Raw genomic sequence first — 20,225 nt, 5'->3', positions numbered from 1 at the left:
TTAAAGCATACACAAACTCACTGGTTCCAGCCAAAGGTCTGTGTCGTACTGAGCTCCTCCTATGTCACCTGCTGGGCCAGTCTCCTTGAGTGTGTAGCAAAATAACTGGTCTGTGATCCAGCAGCTTTGGAGAGAGGTAAAACCATGGTTACTAGTCTCCATGTATCAAATGTGATTATGCACAGCTGATATAAGCCTCACGAATCAATTAGACTACATTTTGCACACCAACTACAAGAGAGATAAAAAATGACAATATCTGTTCATCCACTTCCACAAGGAATCAGTTCTTGTTCAAGGGTTGGGTATCAATGATTTACCGCACCATATGGGACACTTAGCTGACAGACAGATGGCAATGGGTTTGACTGCAGCAGCCAGGATGTCTGCTAAACCCCTGGATGTTGTCATCCATATCACCAATGTTCTCCTGGCAGCAGCTGTAATGTAACATGCATATCCATTACTGATAGCAAAGGATGATGGTGATGAATCCACATGTACATGCTAGAGATATGGGCCAGTGATCTACAAGTTACATCTAGTCCCCGGTCAACAATTTTCCACACTTAATGGCAAACATATAATTAGACGTCACTGAGAGCTATAGGACGCTAATGATTTGGGTGTCCTGCATTTGGCTACCTCTGGACACACCTACATTTTCATTGGCATCATGCATCCTAAGTATGATGAGGTATGTGCCAATTTGCTCATTTGAAAAGGAGTCTTCCTAAACATGCAGAGCTGGGCATCAGATTTTGTCAGTACATTGACAGGTTCATGTTTGATATACACAATATTCAACCAATGTATGAGTGACATTTGTTTACCCCCCACCCCAAACAGGACCACATTGCTAATTATGGACTGTGATGGCAGTCATCTCTGCTGTGCACTTACCCTTTAGCCTGTGTTTCTAACTTCAAGTTCTATGTTATCTGACACTGTATTCAGTCATGGTTAGCACACATCATGTGGTCCTCTATTCAGAGGTTCATTCATTTGTGATATTGTTGGCAAAGGAAGATTGACAATATTAAAGGAGCCCACATCTTGCTCAAGTGGAAAAGCTGGGCTGTTCCCCAGCTTTACTGTTTTCACGATGTGATGTTTAATCACTAGAAGTCTACTCTTCCCCTTACCTACACCCAACTTGCCACCCCCTACCACACTCCCAAAATACTAGCCTGCTCTTATTAGTACACCCCTCACCAACAACATGATTTTAGCAGTTGGCATCTTGTCAGCAAGTATCCATGACAGGAAATTAGGAACATGTTGTGACTCTGCCTCTCCATGATATACCTGGGGACAAATTAATAAGCCCCTCAAGGCCCCAGAGGATTAGCCTTTGTGCAACTCCAGCTGCACACACCTTCCTGGAGTGTGTCTAGGGTAGACCAATCACTGTGTTGCCTCACCCTGCGCTTGAATGACATTCCATGAACAATGGGAACACTTGTGAAAGTTCCTCAGAGTGACAGAGCCATGTATACCTGGTGGGACATAAACACCTTGTACCACATGAGGTAAGTCATTGCAACTGGTCACAGGTAGATCTCTAGCACTGCCCCACACAAACCTACGTGAGGGCCAATATGAACCCTTGGGTAGGTAATATACTCATGCATATTTGGTAGACATATCAGGTTGGTGTGCAGCATACTGTTATGAGCCATATATGAGCATATGGGGATGAGTGACAACAGTGACAATAGATAGACACCACATACTGCTGACATTTACAAGAGTCTAGGAGCAAAAGCTTTTTATGAAGCCATTTTCATGTATTCTTACCAGTGTATGACATCTGCCCAGTGTGTGGTGTCGGACCAGAAGTCACACCCATACATGTTGCAGAGGTCACTGCAGCTGGTACCTTTCTGGACAACATCACAGGGCCTGCAATGATATTTGTGTTTTCGGTTAACACAGTAGTTGGCACATGGAACACAAGCATACATAGTTCATTTTACAGGTTTGACACCGTTCATGCACTCCATGTACATTACTTATGAATTTATGGGTAACAGTGTATGGGATAATGCTCTCGCCCAGCCATATTTACATATCAATTTGTGCTGATCATATGGGTTGTTGGGCTCCATGACTTTGACTCACTGATGGTGCAGCATCCTGTGCTCCAGTGTGTGACTGATCTCTGGCTGCATGTGGCAACAGAATAGAAAGGTATTCAGACACGTTCAAGATTTTTGGTTATGTGCAACCTGCGACTAACAATTTGCATCTACATGCCAACAGCAGTGGAAAATGTATAAGGGACCTTTTCTATTACCATACACCAGTGTGGAGAGTATAAGGCAGCATTGATGGCTCACTGTTTGGGACTGAGTTATTGGAAATTTCTATTGCCATCTCAAAGGATTCTGGTACTTGTAGTGTAATAGACTAGTTGGAACACATGAGGGACAGAGTCACCATGCAGATAGCACTTATTTGGGACACCATTCATGGACACATTCAATGAGTATCAAAAAACATTAGTCATTTGGTGGTGTTGTGAGTTGCATTGCAAAATACTTGGTACCACATTGCGGTCATTAGTCACAGGCAGCGAATGGAGCAGCTGGGGGCCTATGGTGAAGAGAACATCCCTCCCAAGTGGGGTGAGACAGAGACGGGCTCTAGTTTGTACATCTGGGACAGCCCTGGCTACCTCTATCCTGGTACACTTTTCCTTCACCCTCCCCTTCTCATCCTGCCACTTCTTCTTGATGTTGTTCACGGCCAAGTTGTCCTCCCTCAATGGAGTGACTGCCATGGCCAACTGCTACCATAAAGCTGCCTTCAGTGTGGAACAGCTGCTGTAGAGTGGGAGACAATGCAGTCTCTTCTAGTTCTTCACAATGAATTTCAGTATCATGGTGGTCTCCTCCTCTGTGTAGTTTTTTTCCTCCTAGTGGGCAGCCTGGCTTCAGGATATGCAGCACAGGCAGCCACAATAGGGGCTTAGCTAACCAGAGGCTTGCTTGTGTACTGCTATTATCTGGTTTTTGGGTTTGGGTTGCAGATGGGCTTGATTACTAACCTTTGTGAATACCTAAAAGTCATAAACTTAGACTTTTGGACAAAGGTCTAAGTTTATCTTTGTGAATCAGACCCCTTATTTTCAAATACTTGCAAACAAAGCTGTATGTTGAAGGCAGCTGACTATACCAATATCCTTTCCTCAAAAATCAAATGACCTCTGTGGAGCACAAGTCAAAGAGATTATGCTTCCGTCACCTCCAAACCACCAAGGGCAATCTCAGGTGTCTAAGTGTATGCAACAGATATTAGTATTTGAAACTTGAAGATGTGCAATCAGTGATATCATCATTTTTTTTTTTACATTTTGTAGCATTGATGTCACCCATTGGTTGTCCTTAATATACTCTGTTTTGCTTTATTCACTCAAGAAATATATCTCTTTCACACAACATGTACTACAAGTATTGAAATCCTCTTTTATAGTGTTGGTAAGCTGTTTTGCCTTAATTATTAATATTGACAAACTGTGCTTTATTTGTTTCCCTTTATGGTCATTATAACCAATTAATGACACTTGTTATGTAGTAATATACATTCTTTCCTCTCCTTGTACAATCAAACTCAATAGACTTGGATAAGTTCGTGGAAAGACCTAATGGCATGGTCACTAGGTAAATTTCTATTCAACTCTCACAAGAGTTTTGTGGGATCAAACGAGACCCCACAGCAAGCTTCGACAGCAGAAGCTTATCAAAGACTCTCTTGAGACTTTAGCACTATTATAAGTGAACTTCAAAACCACCCAATAGAAAAAGTCATACCTTTTAACCAGTAACTGTGCCACATACAAACAGTTGGTCACAACCAAACCTACTTTAATAACTGTCAATAATCTACCAAGTACATGGAGCCTTTTGCTTCCCTTCCATTGTTTTCTCCTCTCACGTAACTCCACATTGTTCCTGAAGCTTGCTCATTCTGTTGAGCACTCATTTGGTGACTGACATCTCCATACTGCAATATGGTTCACCTCTGTGTTTGGGGCAGAGCTTCATCCACAGGACTAGGGAATATGCCATTGATTGAGATATTCACAAAAATCCTGGATTTCCAAACTTGGACATTATTTGGATTAGCCATAGAGGTTTGAAGTGGCATCAATTGTTACCAATAGTTGAGAGCATTTTGGATTGTGAACATCCAGCGCTGATGATAGTGCACTGTGGTGGCAAAACCTTAGACACAATAAAAGGGGTTGTGCTTGAAATCCAAATGAAGGAGACTTTTTCATAACTGATGTTTCTCTTTCCTCACACAACCTATGTATATAGTAATATGTGACAAAGGCAAAAATGGCAATAGTCAAAAGAGTTTTGTCCTCAGATTGAAAGGTCAAAGAAGCATGTTTATAAACATTTTATGCATTTCTTTTTGACCATGGCATGGGTTCTATTTATCATAACAATATCTGTTTTGATATTCCAATTGCCCATAGGCAAGAATGAGGCTGCTTCACTGCAGAAGGAAATAGATCTTCCTAAATAACATCAAGGGTTGCATCCATTTCTATGTGTAACTATACACTATAAACACAAAGGCTATTCTCAGAGCTACCCTATTTCTACATTATGTGATTCTATCATGCTATAACTCCCTTTTTTGGATACTGATACTGCAAGACTCTCACAAGAGCTGGAACACCCAAACACCTAACTCCACTTGTATATATGTCTGACTCTCACGAGACTCTCGCAAGCTCAAACATTTAACCTACATCTCTTGGATGACACCTGTACATCGAAGGGTGTGTACAGTAGAATGTGCAAACATAGATTCCTCTCCGCTGCAACCTCTCTCTTGAGAGAGATTTTCTCAACCCCTTCCTAATTTTTTTTTAGATCCCTCAGGAGTCTCACAGGATGGTAAAAGTATTTGTTTGGGGGGAAAAAATTACACTTTCCTTCATTACAGTACTTCTCCTTATAGTCTCCACTAAGACCTTTCCACTATATGACAAGTGTACATAGTAGGGTGTGAGTAGAGATTGGATTCTTCTCTGACACTTATCCCCAGGGTAACAACTGTATATAGTAGTCTGTGGGAAGGAGCAGGCCTTTCCACTGAGACCTCTCCTCAAGGTGACTAGTGTGCATAGCAGGGTGTAAAGGCAGACTGCCTCTGACATGTCTACTCGGGGTCAGTAGAATGCAAATTATAGTGTGGGGCAGGACTGGCCTCTAGCTGAGGTCTCTCTATTGCATGAAGGGTGTGAGAAGATACTGGCCTTTCCTCTGAGACCCCTCATCAGAGCAATAACCATGCCCAATAAAGTATGAAAAGGGATTGGCCTGTCCACTGACACCTCTCCCCAGGATGACAGGCATCGCAGCAGGGTATAGGGAAGAATCATCCTCTCCACTGAGACCTCCCTCCAGGATGAAAAGGATGTGCAGTAGGGGATGGAGAATGAATGGCCTCTCAGCTGAAGCCTTTCTGTAGAGAAACAGTTAGTTTGTGGGGAGGGAGTGGACTGTCCACTAACACATCTCCTCAGGGTGACAGTTGTCTGTAGAAGCTATGGCAAAACATTGAGCTCTCTGCTCATACCTCTCCCGTGGTGACAAGTATGTGCAGTAGGCCATGGCAAGGAACTGCTCTTTCTGCTAACACATCTGTCTTAGGTGATGAGAGTACACAGTAGAGTGTTGGATAAATTGTCCCCTTATTCTGTGACCTGTCTCTTGGCTGACAGGTGTGCAAATTAGGATGTGAAAAGAGGCTTACCTCTTAGTTCTCAGCTCTCCCCAGGGTGACAAAAGTACAATTAGAGTGTGAGAAGGAAATGGCTTCTATGCTGAGAAGTCCGTCTTGGATGACAGATTTGCATAGTTGAATGTGAGGAAAGAGTTACCTCTAACTGAGACCTCTCCTCATGGAGACAAGCGTGCACAGCAATATATGGAAAGAGACTTGTTTTTCCACTAAGATCTCTCCTCAAAGTTACAGCGTGCATAATAGGGTGTAGGAAAGTATTAATATTAGCACATAGTTCGCAATAGACCTCTCTGCTGAGACATTTTCCCAGGACAACAGGTATCACTGTAGGATGTAAAAAAACAGTGTCCTCTTTGATAATACCTCCTCCCATGGTAACTGATAAACATAGAACACAGCTCTCCCAACAGTTACAATTATCCATAGTAAAGTATAGACAGGAACTGCCCTCTCTCATGAGAGTAAGAGGTGTGTGTAATAAAGTATAAGGAGAAGTTGTCCTCTTTGTCCACACTTCTTCACAGGGTGATTGATCTGCATGTACAGTACATTGTGTCAAACAACTGCATCTGTCACACACCTGTTCTCAATCACCTGTCTGCAAGATAATGTGTATACATACTACAGTGTGTAGAGGGAATGGTACCTCCTTTGAGTCCTCACCCCAGGGTGACAGCCATGCACAGAAGGGTATGAGGAAAAACTACCTTCTCTACTTAGAACTGTCCACAGAGAAACTGGTGTGAGTAGTAGCATGGAGATAGGGACTAGCCTCTCAGCTCAGACCTCTTACCAGATTAATGTTCATACATACTAGGGAATGTAGAGTGATTGACCTCTGAAAAACCTACCCCTCTCTTGGCTAACGGATGTGCATTGTAGAATACAGAGACATACTGGCCCATATTTATACTTTTTTAGCACCGTGTTTGCACTGCTTTTTGACGCAAAAGCAGCGCAAACTTACAAAATACAATTGTATTTTGTAAGTTTGCACCGCTTTTGCGATGCAAATGCAGCGCTAAAAAAGTATAAATATGGACCTCTGTGTCTCTAGCAAGACCTCTCTCTTGCATGAGGGCTCTCCATACTACAATGGATACGAAGAATAATCTCCTTACTGAGACCTCACTCCTGCATAATTGGCTTCTCCATTAACACCTCTCACTAACAATAAAGCTGTGCATAGTACTGTATAAAAATATATATATATAGTAACATCCATCAACTCCACAGTTTCAGTGAACATTCCGTATCTGTAATAGCACTGAAATCTAAAATCACCAGTAAGTATATAAAAACACTAGTAAATTAAAACTTATTATTACAACAAAATAATGTAACAACATTACAAACCTACAAAACCTATATCAGCAAACTATATGAAAAACTCTAAAACAAACAATACAACCAATCTCAGTCACTTACAACCTCTTTTACTGATTTGTAGATACCATCAGTTTTACAGGATGAACAAAAAAGGCATCTGCTAAGTTTGTAATTTGAAAACTCTGAAGGAAAACATTCAGCAGAGTGAGACAGAACCAGTACAGCATGACCACTAATACTATGTAGACACATTTAGGATCTACACATCCACAGACATTTGTCAGTACTCAGATGACTTCCTGGTCTGAAAAAGTCCACACTTCAGAGCATCAAAATCTTTTCCACCAGTGCATAGACTACCACCTCACATATTACAAAGTCAGGCTGCTATCAATTAAACCATGTTAAAGAAAGATATATTTTTCTCCTTCTGTAAGCACATTATTTGTTCTTGTGAAACAACTACACCTTCCAGAATAGACTTCTCTTCCATCCAATAGTTTCTTTTGCTGATTTTCCACAAAGTTATGATTTTATGCTTCTTAAAAAGTAAAAAAAAGCTTTTGATTTTCTCTTCCATATATTTTCTTACATGGTAATTTTGTTTTCTGAAATCTTGGTTTTCCATTTCCTTCTATAAAACAAAATAACCAAAAAAAAAATAATTCTAACCGCTGCTAAATAAATAACAGTGATTCATCACTAGATTGTCTAAATGCTTCTACATTTTACACCCAGAATAAAATATTCATATCTGGTGTACAACTAACTGATGTGTTTCTTCTAGAGAATTTCACCACCTCACCCAGTGCATCTTTAATTGTTTATCATATAAATTGAAGCATGGAGTCAAATCTGTGATTGAGCTACCTAACAAACATCAATACAGCACAATTAATCATGACTTTTATACACACATCTGAAATGTTTAAATTAGTTGTCCTGACAAACTGAGCAAGATCATCCAAAACATACAATATATAAGTCAAACTGACAAGGCAGATAGTTGGACCTTCATTGCATAACATACACTCTAGTTATTAACACCTCTATATGAGGTAAAAGCTGATTTCAAAAAGGATTACAAAGTAAGACATTCCTCTTGACACACCTTTGCTAACAGTGTGCAGGGTCCTTCACTGTGGAAACAGCTATCTATCCACTGAAACCTATGATAAAGTTAAAGTATGTGTGTACTAGAATTTAGAAAAGGCTCCAACTTGTGTTAACACACTACAGATTATTGCTTTATATTTGCAAAAACACTACCCTCTTTGCTTGCGACTGTATACAGGGTGAACACTTCACTTGTTACTTAACATGCAATCCCTGCTGACATCTCTCTACATTCTAATGTTTACTTGTAATAGCTGTACTGAGAAACCTACACATCTGCAAACAGCTTTTCACACAGCAAAGAACACAATTTGTAAATATATTTTAAAAAGAAACATTATTAAACTCTGCAATCACAAATATCATTATTTAAATAATGTATAATTTTAATTACCTGAAGTTAGAGCTGTTATTTAAATGCAGAAGATCCAAGTATTTTTTACTTCCAAATAAAATCACCTCTACTGAGCACAAGTCAGAGACTTCCTTCTCCTCCAGACCACCAAGAACAATCTCAGCTATATGTGGTTGTGCAGCTAATCACATCACAGCATTTTTTCAACTATGTAATGACATTGTTAATTATTGGTTGACCTTAAAATAACCTGGACTTTTTTTTCTACTTCACGCCGTACAATCTTGCAAGACTCTTTCAGGATCCTAAAATACATTGTGGAAGGTTCAGCAATCTTCCATCTGGTTTCACAAGACAGGATCACAAGAGCCTCATGTGGCAAGCTTCATTTTCTTGGAAGACTCTCAAAGGATCATAGCAGAATTGCAAACTCAGTGAATACCATAATCCTTTACAAAACTGACAATCTTTCACCAATATATCTTATACATAACAACACCCTTTTCAGTGGTATGTTGACACCCATATGGCTCTCACAAGAATGGGAGCAACCAAACAGCTAATTCCACCCATATATTTAACTGACTCCCACAAGACTAATAAGCCTAGTATATAACAAAAAGGCTTTAAACTGAAATAGCTGGATTCATCGCTCAGTCTGATAGGGTAAAGAGAGAGAGTGGCTTTTATGTGAAAACTCTCTCTTGGATGAGGGATGTCCATAGTAGGGTGTACAGAGGGGCAGGTCTTTCCGCTGAGACCTCTGTCTTGGATGATAGGTGTGCATAGTAGTGTGTGTGGACAGACTGGCCTCTCCACTGGGACCCCTCTCTTGGATGGCAGGTGTGCGTACTAGAGTGTGAGGAGGGACTTGCCTCTCCACTGGGACATCGCTGTCAGGTGACAGTTGTGCATATTAGGGTGTGTAAAGGGACTGACCTCTTTGCTGAGACCTCTCTCTGGAATGACCGGTGTGCGTAATAGGGTGATGGGAAAAACTAGCCCCTCGGCTGAGAACTCTCTGAGCTGACTGCGCTGACGGGTATGTGTGAGGGGAGATAGAGGGACTGGCCTCTCCGATGACAGCTTTCCCCAGAGTGTTGGGTGTACATAGTAGAGTATAGGGAGGAACAAACCCCTTCTACTAACACACCTTCACAGTACAATAAGCAGATTTAGTAGTGTATGGGGAAGGACTAGCCTCTCCGCTGATACCCCCTCTTTTGGAATACCGCTGTGCATAGTAAAGTGTGTGGAGGAACTGGCTCTCCACTGAGACCCCTCTCTTGGATGACATGTGTACCTAATGGTGTGAGGAGGGAATGGCCTCAATGCAGAGACCTCTTTCTCAGATGATGATTGTGCATAGTGGGATGTGTTTAGGGACTGTCTTCTCCACTGAGACCCCTCTTTTATATGACAGCTATGAATAGTAGGGTGTGGTGAGGTACTAGCTTTTCCACTGAGACCCCGCTCTCTCTGATGACCGGTGTGCATAGTAGGATGAATGGAGGGACTGGCCTCTCTGCTGACATCCCTCTCCTGGTTAATGGATGTCCATAGTGATGTGTGTGAAGGGACTGGCTTTTCCACTGAGACCCCTCTCTTGGATGACACACCATACATAGTAGGGTGTTGGGAGGTACTGACCTCTCCCCTGTAACCTCTCTCTCCAATGACGGGTATGATTAGTAGTGTTATGGAGGAACTGGCCTCTCTGCTGAGACCTCTCTCTTGAACAACAAGTGTACATAGCAGGTTGACAGGAGAGTCTAGCCTCTCCACTGAGACCTCCCTCTGGGCTGACTGGTGTTTGTGTTTGGTTCTGTGGATTGACTGGCCTCTCTACTAACAGCTTTCCCCATGGTGTTGGTTGTATGTAGTAGAGTATAGGGTGGGGCTAACCACTCTACTAATATCCCTCCACAGTGTGATAAGAATGCATAGTAGTGTGTGTCGTGGGACAAGTCTCTCCGCTGAGACCCCTCTCTTGGATGATGGGTGTGCTCAGTATATTATAGGAGAGGACTGGCCTGTCATTTGAGACCTCTCTCTCACATGACAGGAGGACATAGTAGGGTATGTGGAGAGACTGGCCTCTCCACTGAGACCCCCTCTTGGATGACATGTGTGTGTACCAGGGTTTTTGGAGGGACTGGTCCCTCCGCTGAGATCTTTCTTTTGGATGATGGATTTGCATAGTAGAACGTGAGGAGAGACTGCCCCCCCACAAAGACATCTCCCCAAGGCTCTAGGTGTGCATTATATGGTGCTGAGAGGGAGTGACCTTTCATTTGTGCTTTTTCTGTTGGATGACGGTGTGCATAGTAGGCTGTAGGGAGGGGCTGGCTTCTCCTCTGACACACTTCTTCTGTATAACTGGTGTACATAGTAAGAAGCATGGGAGACTTGGCTCTCTGCTGAGACCTTTGTCTTAGATGACAGCTATGTATAGTAGGGTGTGGGGAGGGACTGGCCTCTCCTGAGACCCCTCTCTTGCATGATGGGAATGGGAAGTATGGTATGGGAAGAGACTTAGGGGCATATCCACAAGAAAGTGGTCCATACGGCCGGATGCGCCATTTTCTTGCGTGCCCCTACCGCCCCCTAAAGACACATGCTTGTGCTGTATTTACAATACAGCACACCATAGCAGTCATTAAGCCAATAGTGTCAACAATTTCAATGCTATTGTGGTTTTTTCCAGGAATAGTGCCAAAAGTTATGGCACGAATCCTGCAAAGTAAAGGGAGGCCCGTTGAAAAATTACACAGTGAAAGCTTATAAATTTCAGTGCACCATTTTATGGGCCTCCTAACGGGGGAATGCCCCCTTGCATACATTATGCCTGGCCCAAGCCTAATGAGGTGAAAGGGATTAAAAAGTGGTGCAATACATGCGCTTAGTAAGTAAGGTGCAATGAAAAGGCCAACTTAACACCACATTAGCATCAAATACATTATGCCAATGTGATGCCAGGTGGCACAAAGGGCTTGTAAATATTCCCCTTAGCTCTTTACTTAGAACTCTTCCCAAGCTGATGGGCATAAATAGTAGGCTCTAGTACATACCATCCCCAGTAAAACTCCTTGCTAAACTAACAAGTGTGCATACCAAAGTGTATTAAAATATGACCTACTTCTTTCTACTTTTCACAATCCTACCAGAGTGCAAGGAAATCGTGTAGAAGGCTGGCCTGGTGTATGGTGGGTACCTATGTTACTTACACCTTATACCGGGTCCGGTTATCCCTTATTAGTGTACTGTAGTCAGTGTCTAGAAGCCAGGCTCTCTAGAGGTAGCTGTGGATGAGCAGCCAAGGCTTATCTAGGAGACATGCAAAGCTCATGCAATACCACTGTAGTCACACTTAGTACTTACACACATGAAAATAAACACTCAGGGCCATATTTATACTTTTTGACGCAAAACTGTGCTAACGCAGTTTTGCGTCAAAAAAATTAGCGCCGGCTAACGGCAATCTGAAGCACCATGCGGGCGCCGTATTTATTCAATGACGTTAGCCGGCGTTAGCCGCCGGCGCTGCCTGGTGTGCGTGAAAAAAAACAACGTACACCAGGCAGCGCCGGCGTAGGGGGATATGGAGCTTGGGCGCCAAAAAATGGGGCAAGTCAGGCTGAGGCAAATTTTTCGCCTCAACCCGATTTGCGCCATTTTTTTCGACTCCCAACCCCCATAGAAATTACTCCTGTCTTAGCAAAGACAGGAGTCATGCCCCCTTGCCCAATGGCCATGCCCAGGGGACTTCTGTCCCCTGGGCATGGCCATTGGGCATAGTGGCATGTAGGGGGGCACAAATCAGGCCCCCCTATGCCACAAAAAAATAAATTAAAAAAACACTTACCTGAACTTACCTTCATGTCCCTGGGATGGGTCCCTCCATCCTTAGGCGTCCTCCTGGGGTGGGCAAGGGTGACAGGGGGGGTCCCTGGGGGCATGGGAGGGCACCTCTGGGCTCCTTCCGAGCCCACAGGTTCCTTAACGCCTGCCCTGACCAGGCACTAAAAAACGGCGCAAAAGCGGCCGTACGTCATTTTTTTTGACCCGGGAGTGTAAATACAGCGCACATGCCTCGGAGTAAATTTTTTAGACGGGAACGCCTACCTTGCATATCATTAACGCAAAGTAGGTGTCCACGCTAAAAAATGACGCAAACTCCATGGACTTTGGCGCTAGACGCGTCTAACGCCAAAGTATAAATATGGAGTTAGTTTTGCGTCGGAATTGCGTAAAAAAAAACGACGAAATTCCGGCGCAAACAGAGTATTTGCCCCTCAGTGTTACAAGGTACTTTATTTTGGTGACACAAATACCAAAAATACCATAGAGCCTATACTTCCTTTTGAGGTAAGTAAAACACAAATTATATACACTAGTATGCAGAAACAGGCATAAAAGCAGTTAGAAAACAGTGTAAATAGGGAAAATCACAATAGTTAGAAATAGGTCTGGGGGAGCACAAACCATATACTAAGAAAGTGGAATGCGGAAGTCGGTCCTCGACCTAGGCAAGTTTAGTGTGTAGAGGGGAGCTGGGAGTAGTAGGAAAGCCCAAAGGTAAGTACCACAACCCACCCCAGGAAAACAGGAGTAAATCATGGAAAGTTTCCCAGAACACACACAGAGAAGGATTGTACGACGAAACAATGAATTAAAAAACAACTACTGACTTAACAACGAGGTCGGAACACCGACCTCGTTGCTACTACTAATGATTTTACCACGAATGCCTTAACAACGATATTTTGTTGTAAAGGCATTCCTGATAAAATCATTAGCAATAGGCACCATTCACCCTACATCCCTTAACCCACCCCCCAACCCCACCCCAAAACCTAAAACCCCCTGACCCCCCACCCACTCCCCAAAACCAAAAACGCCCCACCCCCCCAACCCCACCCTAAAACCTAAAACCCCCTGACCCTCACCCACTCCCCAAAACCAAAAACGACCCACCCCCCAACCCCACCCCAAAACCTAAAACCCCCTGACCCCCCACCCACTCCCCAAAACCAAAAACTCCCCACCCCCCCAACCCCACCCCAAAACCTAAAACCCCCTGACCCCTCACCCACTCCCCAAAACCAAAAACGCCCCACCCTCCCAACCCCACCCTAAAACCTAAAACCCCCTGACCCCCCACCCACTCCCCAAAACCAAAAACACCCCACCCCCCAACCCCACCCTAAAACCTAAAACCCCCTGACCCCCCACCGACTCCCCCCCAAAAAAAACGCCCCACCCACCAACCCCACCCTAAAACCTAAAACCCCCTGACCCCCCACCCACTCCCCAAAACCAAAAACGCCCCAACCCCCCAACCCCACCCCAAAACCTAAAACCCCCTGACCCCCCACCCCCTCCCCAAAACCTAAACCCACCACTTACCTTCGCCAACTCCCTTCTTTGTACCTTAACCACGCATGTTCGTTGTTCAGAACATTCGTAGTTAAGGCACAAAAAACCGGAGTTGTGGTTAAAAAAAGCGTTGTTGCGCTTTCGTTAACCACGACTTTCGGGAAAAAAAAGTAGTAAAAAAGGATGTTTCCCACAGAGAAGTAAAGAAGACTATTGCAATACCCAGAGGAGGCTGCAAGACACCAACAGTAGATTCCTGGACAACAAGACCTGTGGAAAAAGGGGACCAAGTCCAAGAAGCACAGAAGAGTCCACGAAGGGCAGGAGCCCCTACCCACCAGGACGAAGGTGCAAAAGGTGAACAACTGGTGAAGAAGAAGAGTCAGCGCTGCACCCAAGAAGATGAAGTCGGGTTCCTGTAGGATGCAGGTGATGTCCCATGCCAGATGGAGGAATGCATTTGGGTTTGCGTCGTCAGAGTCCGCCAACAAGCCTTGGCACAGGCAAAGCTCATGGTTAGTGGAAAATGGCGCTGCAGGGGGCCAGAAAGGACCAAGTTGACTCTTCCTAGGAGGGGGAGCCAGAGGGAATCCTCAGCAAAACAGAGAGCCCACAGAATATCAGGCAGCACCCACAGGAGTCCCACAGGACAGGGACAGGACAGTTGCAGAAGAGGCCCAAGCAGCATTACAAAAAAGACTCCCAGACCAAAACAGAACTACTCAGGGATCTCTGCGTCGCAGGAAGGAGTGCTGGGGGATGGAAATTCAATATGCATGAAGATCTTGGAGGAGGGATGCCAACAAACCTTGGCAGCTGCAAAAGACGGTGTGCATGAGGGTACTTACCTCCACCCATGTTGGACAGCTGGAAGAGAGGACCGTCTGGACCATTTCAGTCTACCACTCATGATGCAGGATCCAGGCAGCTCAGCAGGTGAGAGGATCCATGCCGCAAGTCGTCATTGTAGTTGGTGCCTGCAGTTGCAGGGTTGTGACTCCTTCACCCCAAGGGAGATTCCTTCTTCTTTCTGGTGTAGGCTGAAGACGGGCTGTCTTCAGAGGATGCACGACTGGGAAATGTTGCAGTTGCTGGAAGGAGCCTTGGATACGATGTTGTAGGAGGTGTCTTCTTTCTTTGTTGCAGCCAGTTGGGGCCTGGAGCATCCAGATGCACTTTCCTTGGACATAAGTCAAAGCTGAGGCTGCAAAGGAATCCTGCTGGAGACTTGCAAGCCAAATCTGAGGAACCACACGAGAGAGACCCTAAATAGCCCTGAAAGGGTGATTGGTCACCTAGATGGGTGACCACCTATCAGGAGGGGGCTCTGATGTCACCTACTGGCACTGGCCACTCAGATGCACCCAGAATTCCCTGCCAACCTTGAATCCAAGATGGCAAAATGCAGGGACCTTCTGGAGGAGCTCTGAGCACTACCCCTGGAGTGGTGATGGAGAAGGGGGGGTAGACACTCCCCTTTCCTTTGTCCATTTTTATGCCAGAGCAGGGACTAGGGGTCCCTGAACCGGTGTGGACTGGTTTATGTAAGGAGGGCACCAAATGTGACCTTCAAAGCATTACCAGTGGCTTGGGGAGGCTACACCTCCCAAGACTGTAACACCTATTTCCAAAGGGAGAGGGTGTAACACCTCACTCCCTAAGGAAATCCTTTTTTATGCCTTCCTAGGATTAAGCTGCTCAAGCAAAGGGAGGGCAGAAACCTGTCTGTGAGGTTGCAGCAGCTTGGGTTGCCTGGAAAACCTCAGAAGGCTGTAATGGCAATACTGGGGGCCCTATAAGGAGCCCACAGAGTGCATGGAATCATACAACCGATGCTTGCAAAAGCCTTGGCGTATGATTCCAATATGATTGATACCAAACATGCCTATATTTGGAGTTACCATTATGTAGCTGCACATAAGTAGTGACCTATGTCCAGTACACGTAAAATGGCGTCCCCGCACTCACGAAGTCTGGGAAAATGGGCCTGGAGTTTGGGGGGCACCTCTGCTAGTGCAAGGGTGCCCTCACACACAGGTACTTTGCACCCTGCTCTCTGGCCTAAAAGGCCTGCCATAGGGGTGACTAATAAGTATCCTGATGTAGTGAAAAATGGCAGCGAAAGGGTGCTTGCACCTTTGCACACAGGCTTCAATGACAGTCCTGCAGACCCCTTTGCTTGGGCTTCATATGGGTGGTAAAATATATGTCCCCCTGGAACCCCAAGGCCCTGGGTACCTAGGTACCATATACTAGGGACTTATAGTGGGGCACCAGTGTGCCAACTGTGGGTGAAATACAGAGTTGTGAGAGAGGGAGCATAATCACTGGGGTCCTGGTTAGCAGGATCCCAGTGAACACAGTCAAACACACTTGCATCAGGCAGAAAAAGGGGGTAACCATGCCAAGAAAGAGGGTACTTTCCTACAGATCACAACTTAAAAAAAGAGAATTAACATTCTATTCATCACAGTACTTATGCCATACACACCTCTTCTCAATAGCAAGGGGCACAATATGTATTTCTCCTCATAGAGTGTATTGAGTACTCACCTACTCCTTTTCACTTTTCATGATCCTGCGAGAGTCCTGCAAGATCGTAATTGTATTTGAAAACAGCATATACTTACTCTCATCAGGGTACTTATACCTTACAGACTACCTGTCAAAATCTAGAGGGATAGAATGCCTTACTCCGATCCCCTTAAATTGCTTTTTTTTATTTCATTCATTTACAATAATGGCAGTCATTTTAATTCTGAAACTTCAACAGCCAGCCTAATAGACTGCTCGCTCATGTGAGACTCCCAGGAGTCATTCTCTCCCACAGAAGCATGGAAGCTCAAAGGAAAAATTAGCCTCCTGAACAATCCCATGGCTACATTTGTTAATTTGAGCTCTTGTGGGACTCTTGCAAGGCTCTCGTGTACTCAACCATCCAGGTATACAATTATTTTTGCGTCTTAATTCCTCAAAACTACTGAATGGATTTTTTGGAGATTCATCAAGTGGGGTCCAAGAAAAAAAGGGGGAGGGGTTCCAAAATAGATTTTCCTCATGTTGATTCGCGTAGGGTTTTTGAACAGGAATACAGCCCCAACCGTTGGATGGAATTAAACCAAATTCAGCAAAAATGATAGCTCTTGGTCCAAAAAGTGCCCTTTTTGTTGTTTGCTGTAAATGTTCAGTAGTTTGTGAAATATTTGAATTTTGTATCTATCGGGATGCGAATGCTCCACAAACACTACTGATCTCCTGATGAGATCTGATTGGCTGCCAACACTTCAACTAGGAAGTGTTGTCAGCCATTTTGGGACTTGGCTTCAGCTGAGTCCCAGAAAAAACATTAAAAAAAGGAAAGGGGCAGGGTAGAGACAACCTGAACCCTTAGTTCTGGAGTTGGAGTCCCAGTGGGACCCTGACAGGGCAAGAAATAATTTTTGCTGAATTTTGACTGAAAATCGTGGCAGATTAGCAAAGAAGGTGAAATTTTTAAAAAACAAGCACCGGCTCCCGCACTTGTTTTGGAAAAAGACCCCGGGTGGGCCAGGTCCCGATGGCATTATTTAACAAAAGAAGGGGGTGCATTGGACCCTCTCCTGATAATCTTGGAGCCCTGGGGACCACCACCTCCCCAGGGCTTTATTAAAGAAGTATGTGGGCCATACAGCCCCCCTCACCCCCCATACCACCACCTTCCTGGGGCAAAACAGTTCCTTTTAATGGGAAGGTCCATGCGGCCTCCCTTGCAGCCTCAGGGACTGTGACCTCCCAGACCTAATTATGTAATTTATGCAGTGGGGGCAGGCGTGGCCCCCTGCAATCCTGGGAACTGCCACCTCCCCAGGGCTGAAATATTATGATGAGGGGGGGTCCATTGCAATCCCCAGCCCCAAGGACCACCACCTCCCTGGGGCAATTGATTGCAAATAAGGGGGGGGGCGTGCAGCCCCGGGGACTGTCAAATTCTCAGGGTTGAAATAAAATGTTGAAGGGAGTCTATTGCAGACCCCCTACCCCAGGGACCACCACCCGCCTGGGGCAAATGAATATAATTACGGGGGGATGCATACTCCCCCCACAGCCCGGGGTACACACCTCCCTGGGGCTGAAATAAGATGATGAAGAGGGTCCATTGTAGACCCTCAACCTGGAGACCACCACCTCTCAGGGCCTAAATTAAAGGTTGGGAGGGGCCCCACTTGTGGAGCCAATAGTGGCCCTGGGACCACAACCACCCATGTCTGGCTCCTGCTATACCCCGGGGTGCCCACCCCCAACGGGATATAGCTGTTTGCTCTGATTTAGTGGGATCTTTAACAGTATTAGTAGAAGAAAGGAAGTCTTGCAAGAGATGGGTAAAGCAAAACACAGCAAAACCTAAAAATGAAAGAAATCTAAAAATAATTCAAAACATTATTGAGTTAATGTTTATGTTAAGAGACATGTTGCAGGCTCAGAAAGTGAGTGGCTTGGGTACTGGGCATTGCGACATGCCTCTGGTGCTCCATTCTGTGCTGACCTGTACGGCAAAAGGTTATGCACAGAATTCTCTCTTGCCAAACCAGGGGGAGCAGAGTGTGATTACCGGCCATTCCATGCATCCAGGGCCTGTTGTGCAGATAGCCTTTGTAAATTTCAATAGAACTGCAAGACAGAGCTGTTATATAAGATTAGCATAATAAACATATTGTATTATTGTAATATAGGACCAGATTTACAGATTGGCAGAGAGAGTATAATTCATTTGTCATGGTACAACAGATCTATCTTTCAGGTCAGCCTTTAACTAGCGTCTGTATTTAAAGTTTTGGCTGATAGTCCTTCTATGACAGAGAGATGACCACCCACTATACTTCAGTCCTATGTCATTGGTTCCCACGTCCTCCATTGTCAGGCAACCCTTCAGCATTGGTGTGGTCGCAGACTTAAAGTTGCCTGCCATCATGGTGGAATAGACGGATCCTCTGGAAGGAGGACTGAAATCGTGGATGGCATTTTTGATGGTCAGCATGTCTATAAACATTGTTGGATATGTCTGTCAACACACATCTCGTTTAAATCACCTCATCAACAAACCCTGCAGCTTCTATTACAAAATAGCATCCTCATACCACACAAACAATTTACCACTCGCAGCATGCAGAAGCATCCAAGATCATCAAGTATCGCTACCACATGCCTGGAAGAAGGCAACTCATATTCTTGGAATATGAGCTTTGACAGACAATGAGAGGGTTGAGCCCCAGCACAGAATAAGAAATGTGACCAAAATAGTGGATAAGGAGAATGCCATATATAAGGCAAGATGTTTACAGGAAGGCATCCACAAGGGTTGGACTGAACTGCAGGGGATAACATGTTTCCTGCTTCCAGGCCACATCAAGATACGCTGGCAACTGATTAGGGGTATTCCATGCCCCTCAAAACCATGCAGAGAAAGTCTTGTCTACTCTCTGAGAATATTGTGGGAATGCCAGCCCAGTTGAAACTGGTAAGTAAATACAGAATCTCATCCTCATTAACAAACTCATCCTCTCATTTCTCTGATGTCCATAATCCCTAAAACAACTCTCTGCACTAATGCCAATCTGTTCTTCTCAACACAACTCACATTAGTAGCCTATTCAACAGATGTGAGATCGCATTTTGACCAAAACTCAACTCCTCATGTTATGATAAAATTAATCAAGTTTTCTTGTCCCACTGTAAGATGCACTCACTCCTATCACAATCACATAACGCTTACTTACATTCAGGAGCCACTACAATGCTGTATTAGACATTAGTGAATAGTACAAAGTGACCATAATAATCCATGTCACTGGGAGCAATCTGATCCAGTTCTGTGTTTTAATTTAACACAGCACTACATTTTGACAGTTTTAGCTTTGTTTCAATATTTAATAGAGCCTAGTGAACCACCACATGGAATTTGAATGATATGAAAAATCCAAGTCAATGACTGGAAAAGTGTGTCCCGCTGACATTGATCCATCTCAGTATGCTAAGTAACACACTACTGTGGCACACATCATCCTCACAAGTAACAGTGAGTAGGTTGGGGGTTGAGAATTGCAAGGACTCAACAGCATTATGAACAAACACTGCATCAAGTCAGCAATGAAGTGGGAATACAGTGATGGACATATAAAACCCCTAATACACAGCTAAGTAGTCTGCACCTGTTCACCAGTGTGATGTAGCTGTGTGACTTAGTTGCAGCACTACACACCTCTGGTAAACACAGACTGTAAGTGAAAGCCCCAGTGTGACT

Source organism: Pleurodeles waltl, chromosome 9 (assembly GCF_031143425.1).
Source record: "Pleurodeles waltl isolate 20211129_DDA chromosome 9, aPleWal1.hap1.20221129, whole genome shotgun sequence".
In the NCBI taxonomy this organism is placed as follows: domain Eukaryota; kingdom Metazoa; phylum Chordata; class Amphibia; order Caudata; family Salamandridae; genus Pleurodeles; species Pleurodeles waltl.
This window is presented reverse-complemented; position numbering follows the sequence as displayed.